Below are 11,134 nucleotides of genomic sequence, written 5' to 3'. Positions count from 1 at the left end.
AAATAAGTGAAAATAAATCTTAAAAATAAACTTCTTTTAAGAGGAAAAGAGAGGATGTAGTGATGCCGCTATTTGGTTGGACCAGGGTTTCTCATCATTCAGAGGCTCTGGGAACACAGCAGGTTTCAGCCAGAGTTGGATCATTTCCCTGGCCACCCTGGTCTTCCCACAATTATGGGAAGAGAGAATGAGGTGTCTTTTGGGGGTTGAGGATTTTTTTTTCTGTTCTTCCATTCATCTCTCTCTCATTTCTCAAATTATCCTGGAGTTTGCTGCTGCTTATGGCTTGCCATCAAAATGAAATGAATTTGATTTGTCTTTATTTTGTTAATTCTCTCCCGTCTTATGATTGCAATAACAGTGATTACAACTGAAAAGGCTCTGGCCAGCTCTTGCTGTGGTGTATAATAGTAGTATAAAATAGTCTTTTTCAGATTAAGGAAATGTATGATTTGTTTAATTTGTCTTGCCTGAGGTTATTCTCTCAAACATCAAGTCTGCAAAGGAAGGTAAAGCTCTTGTAAAAGAATCTTCAGAAGCTGTGTTTATTCTCAGGAGTTCCCTGTTTTCCCGGGAGCAGCTAGTATTCAGACCCTTAACAATATGGAGAGTATTAAAGGGAGAATGAGGAAGGGGGGAATCAGTTCCTGACCTTTTGGAGAATTAGGAATTTGTACAACTTTATGTACTAAGCAGTCTCAGTACATCATAGAAGATAAACTTTTTTTGTGTGGACCTGTAAGATTAGGCTCCTTAGAGGTAATTTTCAGTCTTTTTATTTGAAGACCTCAGGTCCTATCTTATCTTTGTGGAAACTCCTCCTGAAAAATCTCCAGTTAGTATTATATTTGTAAGACCTGAAACTATTAATGTTTATCTTTAATATACTCAACGTTCAATAGTTTTGTTGCTTTTTAACCAGAGACATCAGTATGTGCGTGTAGGAAGATCAACCATATGCTTATGCCATTGTAACCTGTGTTGTTCGTTAGCCATTTTTTACAGCTTAGCCAAATTAACTGATGTAGTGTGGAAAATAAAATTGTTTAATATTTTGGTGCAGAGCGCCATTTTTCCCCCCTCTGTGTCCTTTGAAATGTTGAGTATAATTTTCAGTACTATGAAAAATAAAATACTAGAAACCATGAAAAGAAATACAGAACAAAGAATAAGGAGAAAATACCTAGAATGTACGGTCAACAGATATTGAACCTGAAGCTAGCAGAAAATATCCTCAAAGTGCCTCAATAGCAAAATAAATAAATAAAACAAAGACAAAGCAGATGGTGTGATAGTATTGCAGTGGAGACAAGGGCAAGTGACTCTGCCATTTGAATATAAAAAAGGTTTTAAAAGGCATTCTAATTAAGCGTTGCTCACAGATCTGAGTTTACTAATAATATTTGAATTTTGAGATGTCGCAAACGGTGCAATTCCAAGGATATAGGGTCTATTTGCCTCAAACGAGTAAGTTGGAAGTGAACTTGTAAGCCAAGAATTTCTAAATAGATGTGTAGGACAGAAGTTGTTAATAGGAATTTTACGGAGCAGGTTTTTCCATCTCAATTTTTTTTATATATTATTTGCAATTAAGGTTTGAATGGCAATGCTGCCTCTTTGTTTCTGACTGTTCTCTTCCTATACATCTGTAAAGTGTTGGGCGACTTCAACTGTATTAGACAAACAATGAAGCTTAATGGAAAAAAAAAAGAAAAGTGCTAGATGGAGGAGAGACACAAATCACTGCAGCTGTTGCTGGAGGTCCTCTGCGTTGCCTGTCAGCTCCCTGGTTGGCACTGTGTGTTGGCTGGGCAGTCACACAGGTACCGCTCGGAGTGACGGCAGCCTCGCAGCGTCTAATTAGCAGTGAGTAAATAGGACAGTGTTGTGAGAGGGGTCAGGAAGGCTGGCAGGACGGGGGGTGTGTGGTGGAGCGAGCCATGCAGCGGCTGGTTTTTCCTTGGGCAGGGGCTGAGGGAGAAGCATCAGTTGGGTGGAAACCAAATTTTATTAGCTGTGTTGGTCACCAGGCATGAGGAGGTTTACATAGTGGCTCTTAGCAGGGAGGAGATAAGTCTAGCACTAATGAAGCCTGTCCAGAAAGCGAAATCTTTATTAAAAACCTTGGCCACATTGACACCAACTGCAATTTCCCACAGTTACCCGAAAATCACAGAATCACAGAATCATCTAGGCTGGAAGAGACCCTCGGGATCATCGAGTCCAGCCATCTACCCTACTCTAAAGTTCTCCCCTACACCATATCCCCCAACACCACATCTAAACGGTTCTTAAACACAGCCAGGGATGGTGACTCAACCACCTCCCTGGGCAGCCTATTCCAATGCCCGACCCCTTTCTCTGTGAAGAATTCTTTCCTAATGTCCAGTCTAAACCTACCCTGGCGCAACTTGAACCCATTACCCCTTGTCCTATCATCTGTGACTTGGGAGAAGAGACCGACCCCCCCTGGCTACAGCCTCCTTTCAGGTAGTTGTACAGAGCGATAAGGTCTCCCCTCAGTCTCCTCTTCCTCAGACTGAAAAACCAAAGCTCCCTCAGCCTCTCCTCATAAGACTTACTCTCCAGACCCCTCACCAGCTTCGTTGCCCTTCTAAAATGCTTGTGAAATGGGGTGCTTTTATCCAACTAAATACCAAAGTGATGGTGCAAGAGCAGGCTATCTTTATGAAGTTTATCTCCAGTTGCCCAGCTTTTTAACTGCAAATCAAGGGCTATTTCAGATTCTCTACTAAGAAATTATCAATCAGGCAGTACCTTGAACACGAGCATTTCTCCTGTAATTTTGTGTGCAGCGACTGCACACTTGGGCACCAGAGAAATCGTTGGAACGGTTTCTAGTTGTAATAACGCTTCAAGGATCATTTGAAGCAACGGACAAGCAAATGGCACTTGATGGTAGCTCTCTGCTTGAGAAAACCCAACACAGGGAAAGCCATTCCTGTCCTCCTGAATGAAGAGAAATTACGTGATGGAGGAGCGCTGGGGACTAATAGTGGCACGCTACAAGCCTATGACTGAAAAATTAGATCACCATTGCCATGGAGTGTGTATGTATGTGTTTGTATGACTGAAAAATTAGATCACCATTGCCATGGAGTAGTGTGTATGTATGTGTTTGTACGTATGATGAAAAGGTGGAGTTCAGAAGCATTTTCTTTTCCTGGACCCAAGTTGTAGACTTTTTATTTTCCTCTGATTTAAAAACAAACAAACAAACAAAACAACAAAACCCCCCAACAGTCTATATATTCAAGACAATTCAGACATGGATGTGAAAGCATTAAACCTGAACAAAGTATTATTCTTAATCCAGTGTTTGCTAGGATTGCTCTGACTCCCTTAGATCTGCTGGTAAAATTTCTTTAGGTGGTAGATAAAACTACCGAATTTTCCTTCAGATTTCCCTTCAAATTTCTTTTCCTTAAAAGGGAGAGTCATGTTTGAAAATGCATATTTTGTGTTATTAATTAAAATACTTAGTGGAAAATAGGTGATGTGATGAAAACAGCTAATACACAGACAAAGAACAAGCTAATTAAAGCTGAAGTAATTAGCTGTAGAGATGGTGAGCTGTTCTAGTGTATTACCATAATAGATGGATATAAGTAGCAAAACTGCATTTTTCCTTCCAGTGTCATGTAAAGAAAATAGCAGGGAGCTCAGTATACTCTTTCATCTCTGGATATAGATTCTCCAAAAAATGAGTGTACTATGAGGATATTTATAACTGCAGGATTAGTTGAGGTCTGTCCTTCAAGAAAGCTCAAAGAATTTTCATTTTAGTGTAAACAGAATTCAATAGAAAAAAAAATCCTAAGGAAGAGTGCGTTCTCTACTTTTCTGCCTGCTTTTGTCAAAACAAAATGCCCCCTCCAACCTAAAGAAAGTTCTTGCCACTTTTAAGCACCCTAAAGATTGGAACTGGAGCTTGGGTGTGTGCCGTGAAGAGAAAAACTGTGTAGATGTAAAGTGCTTCTGCAAGTTTTAAAGCCTTCTTTCTGCCGCAGTTCTGGGCTAACCTTGGAGCAGAATGAATTTGAGAGAATGGGGATCTGAGAATGGTTCCAGCTTGGCAAGGAAAATGTGATTTGGAGACGTGAAAGAGAAAATTAATCAGAATAATAGGTCTGGTCCTTGCAAGTAGATTGAGCCTAATGAAATTAATATCTGAGTATTAATTATAAAACCAGCTTGAAGATATATAACTGGACTTAAGGCGATCTTTGAAAATCTGCAAGTAACCCCAGGATTTTTCTGCAGAGGAGTCTCCCAGGAGTGGAATAAGAATATCTGCTTTTGTTTTCCCATAGACTATTTGAACTGCAGTAAGCAACCCCGCTACGCTGGTGTGCATATGTTTCCTGTTGCAATCAAGTGACAGTTTGGCTCAACTTGGAAGAGGCTGAAAGGCCTGAGAGCTGGATTGTACACTATCAACTGGGTAAAAGTTTCCTAAAGTCTTTTGGCAGTGTCTGACTTTAGTGAAATAAAATACTCACAGCAATTTATACTTTGTATGTGTGTCTATTAACCGATGATTGAATTTATGCTAAGCATTAACAGCTTGTTTGTTTATGACAAATCCTGGAATAGGCTATTTTTTTTTTCATTAGACTTCCAAGCTAAATTGGAGTCTCGTCAGGAGGACAAGCTGCTCTGGTTTGAATGTGTTTTAAAGAAAGTTTCGTAACTCCTTCTTTGGTATTCCTCCAGTAAGGCCTGATCCTTTTTTAATCTATGAAGTTTAAGACTTGAGGGGACAATAAAGACTCAAATCAATTGGAGGTAATTGCAACTAGATCATCAGCATAGTTTTGTTTAATTTATAGCGTTTATTTAGTGCTCTCCTGTTGAGGAAGTTTAATCAAATTCCTCATGCTGTGGGGGGACTGCAATCATCAGCATAGTTTTGTTTAATTTATAGCGTTTATTTAGTGCTCTCCTGTTGAGGAAGTTTAATCAAATTCCTCATGCTGTGGGGAGGAATACCAACAATCCCCGTGCTTGTTTCCAGGACTCTCCCACGTGCAGAACTACATATACATAAGGTAAAGAAAGATTTTTAATACCTGGTGCTGTGGCTGGAGTGGTTCCTCTGTAACTGAGCATGGGGACACAGGGACTCCCTCTTGGCTGGGGGCTTTCATTGCGGCAGTCTGGTCCCCTGTCGATGCTCTTAAAGCATTGAGAGGAGCTCTGCTTTTAAATTAAATCACACAGCGACAAAGGTGAAAGGAGTCCTTTGAATGTTAATACGGTGAATATAGTTGTGTTAATACCTTGTTCCTGGTATTTTGGAATAGACAGAATAGCCTCTTAGGAGCTCTTGGCTTGTTGCTTGTTGTTTATACTTGTTTAAGTGTGGTGAGGGCTGTGCTGGTAATACCTGATGCAGTATTACGCTGTGCAGAGCTAGAGTCCTTAACCCCTAAGTTTGAGAGCTGTGCACCCTGTGGGGCTGTTTTCCTCAGGGAATAAGATTTGATGGGGACAGTTGAAAAGCAAAAGTCTCGACCTTTGAACGCATGGAACGTTGCAGAGGATTATCCTTACCCAATATGCAATTAGTTCATGTTACAGAGAAGAACAGTAACCTATTTCTTTGTGCCTGTTTCTTTTGCCTACCCTTTATTTCCCCTCCTTGAAATCCCCATGTGCATATACTCTCAGTGTTTTAGCAGTATGCATGGTTTTTTCTGGTTCACTAATAAGGCTGAATTTCTTCCGGGGTGAAAGATAAACATGATGTGAAGTGAGGTTTTGTGATTCTATTTCCACATGTCATGTTGTGCTGCTGTTGGCAGTCCTGGGAAGAACCATTCCTCTTGTCTTAGTTTTAACGACAGTTTGAGAGGAAAAAATAAACCCAACAATAGTGTTTCTGTTGCAAGGCTGAGATTGGAGAAATATGTTTAATCACTAGAAATTAATGAATATATGGCTTTTCTTCTTGAAACAAACAGTGAAGAGTCTGCAATCTGAATCATTATTTTAATGAAGGTGGAATGTTACTGATGCTACTTTTATCAGATTTTCAAGTAGTAAGAATTATTTGGTGTTGTCCAAACTTGGCTATATTGATTATTTGTACAATACTCACTTGTTTTTCCTTCTTGCATTCTATGCATATTTTTATTTCCCCATGCCTCTTTTATAATGCAGTTACTATCTGTGACAACATTCTATTATATTTATCCTTAATATTTGTATTTTTCTCTTCCAATGATAAAGTAAATGTGATGGAAGGACACACTGTTTATGTTTTGTAAAGTTTCAGTAAGCTTGTAGCCAAAACTGTTGCTGGTATAGAGTCCCAGAACTTAGCTTTTCATTTACATTTTCAACAGAAGTGTAAGTAAGCTTTGAGTAATACTCTTTTTCCATTAGTCCTACAGCTTTCTTAGCAGTAAGGAAGGAATGCAAATCTTTGGAGGCTCATCTGAGGTTTTGATGGCCCAATAAAACTAAAATTTTTTTGGCATGAAGCCTTTAAATGTTGCAACAGATCTTGTATATGATTGGTATGATTTAGGAAGACTGCAAATGGCAAGCTCAGTATTGGACAGTTATCTTGATGGATTTGTTAGAGGCTTTTTTCCCTTCTCCCCTGTGGCAAAATACAGTCAGCTAAAGATTTTCTTTGTGATCATCACAAGATTCAAATTTAAAATGATTTTTAAATTCTGTGCTTTGTCATGTAAGTTCTACACACACTTTGTTCTGTACCATATTATTAAGAAAGAAAAATTTTAAGAAAAATACGCTGATTGTGGGACAGTTACCAACTGTTAAGAATCTGGCTATTAATGTCCCTGATTTATTTTTTTAATTCAATCATTTTTCCACTGAGAAATCCATCTTTGTTCTTCTGCCCCCCCCCCCCGCCGCCATGGTTTTATAAGTCAGTGTGTTTTTTCTTTCACTTAGCAGATTAAGCACCTTGAACAGTAAATACGTATCTTTTACTCTATAGTGAGCAGGACATTATATTCTGACTGATAATTACCCTTGATATTAACTGCTTCAATTTTTGTTCAGTGATTTGTAGGATAAGGTTCCTGTTGTTTCTCTTGCCTGCAGAGCTGTATTTTCAGTGATTGACTGAAAGACAAGTTTTAGGTAGCTACAGGCTCGAGGCAGTGTTTGTAGGAATCTTGGCACTGGTCCTAAATTGTCTTTTACGTACCCATAATCTGATTCAAGGGTGCTCCCTATAAGGACTGTTGTTTTTGTTCAGGCTTCGTTCAGATGTCTTAAATACCACTGCTTCTATTAAAAGGAAAAAAAAAAAAAAAAAAAAAAAAAAAACCCTCTTCAATCATCCTAGCTTTTAAGGCAATTTGAGTGTCACTAGAAAAAAAAAAAAAAAAAAGAAAAATCATCTACTTCATAATTTATGATCTTACTGTTGGCGCGTTCTCCTGCTGGTAAACTGGCCCGTGTAAAAACTGCTCTAATTCTTCCTAAATCTTTTAACTTCCCACTCAACTTGCAGACCACATCCCTTCCGTGCCCCTACGCTTTATTATGCTGCAAATGGTTTGGTTCCCGTTCTGCTCTGCTCTGCTCTGCCAGTCTCCTTGGTTCCCTGGGAAGCTTTTGTTCTGCTCCAGGTCACCCATCCAAGTGCCAGTACAGAGAGTTACCTGCAGGACAGAAGGAGCCCTTCAGGAGGACTTGCTGTGTGGTGGTTTGTCTTCCTGGCAGTTGGCTTTCCACAAACACCACCTGTAGCCTAATTAGTGGACCAGTAGATCTGTCAGTCTCTCTGCTTCTGAATTTTAAGAATTCTTCTCTGCTGTCTTCCGTGTTATGTAAAATAGTCTATACAGTAGAATATCCTAGAATCATAGAATTCAATGCATTTGTTTTCCTGAAATGGAATTACTTATTATTTTTATGCTGAGCTAAAGCAGTTCATGATTAATAACCTCAAAGTTCCCTTTTCTTACCATATACTTAGTCATTCTATCTGTGTTAGTAAGGCATGATGACCTATTTTGGTTAGTAAGTCTGTTTTTTGAGCTGAACCAGGATAGCAGAAGTGTATCTTGGAGTTTCTTTGGTATGCTAGAGACAAAAAAGGGGAGTGAAATATCAAAAATGTTAGTGGAGTGGGATTCTGTTGCGTAAGATGTTAGAAGCGTGTTAGACTATCAAAGCTTTAAAGCATCACTCTTGTTTTTAAAAACTTTCAACAAGGGCTTCATTTATATACTTCTGATCATTCTGAGATCCTTCAAGCAAGCCTGACTTTGCTACAGGAATTCAGTAAGGTGCCACTACACTTTACATCCATTAACAGGTTCTCTGCTGCCTGGCAGTCCTTACTGACAGAGACAGCCACTAATTATTCTTTTTATTAGATGAATGCCACTTTGAAGGCTCCTCACTGAATGAATCCATTAAGAGAGCTGCCCAAAGGATATCTTATTTTTGCAGAACACGCAAAAAGTCAGAGTCGCTTTGCAAGGTGAGGGCTGTGGTAGCATACTCTTTATTTCCCTTAAAGCATACTCTTTATTTCCCTTAAAGCAATACTGCATTTGGCTGTTCTGTTGGTTCTTCATGCTTAGAATTTACTAACTGGGGGGAAAAGAATTTAAAGGGATGGAATAATCATACTCCTTTTTTTTTTTTTTTCATTACATTGCCTTCCATTAAAAAAAAAAATCTGTTTAAAAAAAAAATTCCAGTTTTTTTCCTTAACTTACATGATCTAACAACTTCGTAGGTACTTGTTGTCCATTTTCCCATTTTAAGTGATGAGAATCAAGCCATAAGCCTCCTGAATTATACACATAGTGTTCCCTAACTGACTACTAGCTAGTCCTAGTCGTTGAAAGACTTGTACTTTGTTGCAAGAAGGGTGAAAATGTTAGGTTCGTGGCACCATATCTGCTTTGTTTAGCAACAACCTCTGTGGTTTTTCTAGCAGTTTTATTTAAGCTTGTCTGGGTGATCCGAGAAGTGTAACTCGCTTAGAGGCTGAACTCTCTGAGGCAACGATACAGGAAAAACTGTGTAGGTTTGGTGAACAGGGATGAAACCCAGGACCCATCAGGGCAAACCCAGGAGATAACGGGAATGGTGAAACTGCAGGGTTTGGCCTTGGACACAGCTGATAACTGGAGGGTGGGAACAGTTCATCTGCTGTCCATGGGATGCTCCTGCTGACCTTGCCATGTTACATGGGCTGAGAATGCTGTGGTTTCCAAAGAGTGCCAGAGGTGATCTGAGGAAACCTTACTAGGAGAAGGGGAGAATTAGGGCTTGCTAGACACCAGTATGTAACATTGCACATGGCCTTTTTCTCTACTTTTTAAAAAAAAATTATCTTTTTTTTCCCCTGTAGTCCCTTACTGCAAAGATTAAGTGTGTTGGTCGCTCTTCAGTATTGTGATACAGTTACTGAGCAAAACGAGTTCTATTTCTGTAATCTGTAACAGCAAGTAGAGCTTTCCCCTTCTTTGGAGATTTTCAAGACCCGCCTGGATGCAGTCCTGAGTAACATGCTCTGACAAGCTCTGGGTGGTCCTGCTTTGGCAGGGGAGTTGGACTAGATGATCTCTATGGTCCCTTCCAACTCTAAAAATTCAGTGAAAATTCAGTGAAATTCAGTGAAATTCAGTGAAATTCAGTGAAATTATCAAAATTATTACAAGGCTAGAAAATAGACTGATTCGTCTTTAGAGTTTATTTTGGCATAGTTAGGACTTCAGATCCTTTCTGGTGCAGGCCTTTTATTCTACATATGAGTTTCTGTGTGCAGCTGGGCTGCTCACACATCTTCCAGGGATTGCTCGTACCTCCCTTGAAGTGTTACCCTCGCTGGTGGTCAGTTAAAACTTGCAGTTGGTACCACAGTCGTTAGCTCCTCTTTGGTACCATTTCATAAGTACTTGAAAAGTCGATATAAGTTGCCTCTATACAGCCATCTCTTCATTTCTACAGAAACATCACTTTGGGGGCAGAAATATTCTTAAGTGGAATTTCTTGGAGGAGCAGGAGAGGGATTCTGTTCCTCTCTTTAGGTAAACCAGAATACTGGCAGCGGACTGCTGGTATTTCACCAGGATTTTGAGTAAAATCGTTTCAGTGTGGAAGCAACAACTTGGAAACATTAATTTAAAATCTGTAATTTGAGATGGTTGCAGTGTTTAATACCGAGCTTGTGAAGTCAGAGCGTCGGTCTCTTCTCCCAAGTCACAGGCGACAGGACAAGAGGAAATGGCCTCAAGTTGCACCAGGGGAGGTTCAGGCTGGATATTAGGAAAAAATTTTTCACCAAAAGGGTTATCAGACATTAGAATGGGCTGCCCAGGGAGGTGATTGAGGCACCATCCCTGGAGGTGTTCAAAAGATGGGTTGATGTAGTGCTGGGAGATATGGTTTAGTGATGGTATTGCTTTTTGTTTGTTTTGTCAAAATTAGGTTGATGGTTGGACAAGATGATCTTTAAGGACCCTTCCAACCTAGAAGATTCTCTGATTCTGTGAAGTAGCAAATGGATGATAAGCAGGTTGACACTAGGATGGATTAAAAGGGAAAAAAAAAAAAAAGTAAACAGCTTTTATTAAAGAAAATTCCTGGCAAATTTGAACCATAATACATACTTTTGTGAAGATCTTACCTGAACTTGCTGGTTTCACTTAAAACACTTGGTATCAGTGACTTCTCAAATTAAGTAGGTCAAATGATGTACCTCTTGTATTGTCATTTATTGTAAATATTATATACAGTAATTTAAAATATATAAGGCAGCTGAAGGGGAGCTAGCCTTTAATTTTTTAGATCTCTAGTGTCTTTATGCTGGATAAAGTTCTGCTATTTACATTTTCCCAAGTTTAAGTACTTCTTATTTTTTTGAGAAGCAGAAGAGCTTCTTCTCTACCAGAAGCGGGGAGAATATTTTCTTTTTGAATAAACTCACGACTGAGAACTCATCTGGGAGCTCACGAAGTAGGAAAGCTTTTTCTTCTTGCTTTGTCTCTTTGAATCTATGAACAAAATAATCAGATGGGAGAAAATTAGGATTATGTGGATTAAAGCTTGAAGCAGACAAAGAACTCCAGATATCTAACTGAAGGCATTGTGCAAATTAGGCATC

At 39.3% G+C, this 11,134-nt stretch overlaps 1 protein-coding gene across 1 annotated transcript in view; it reads left to right on the top strand.

The window, feature by feature from the left end:
• The first annotated feature begins 4,446 nt into the window (after positions 1-4,446).
• The window catches only part of LOC106889264 (FERM, RhoGEF and pleckstrin domain-containing protein 1), a 208,738-nt gene continuing 202,050 nt past the window's right edge, over positions 4,447-11,134 (top strand). Inside the window, exon 1 of the mRNA XM_014944110.1 lies at positions 4,447-4,465. The gene's annotated coding sequence lies outside the window, so the exon portion shown is untranslated. The remainder of the gene's footprint in view (positions 4,466-11,134) is intronic.

Source organism: Calidris pugnax, unplaced genomic scaffold (genome assembly GCF_001431845.1).
Source record: "Calidris pugnax isolate Ruff unplaced genomic scaffold, ASM143184v1 scaffold69, whole genome shotgun sequence".
Lineage (NCBI taxonomy): Eukaryota > Metazoa > Chordata > Aves > Charadriiformes > Scolopacidae > Calidris > Calidris pugnax.
This window is presented reverse-complemented; position numbering and strand designations above follow the sequence as displayed.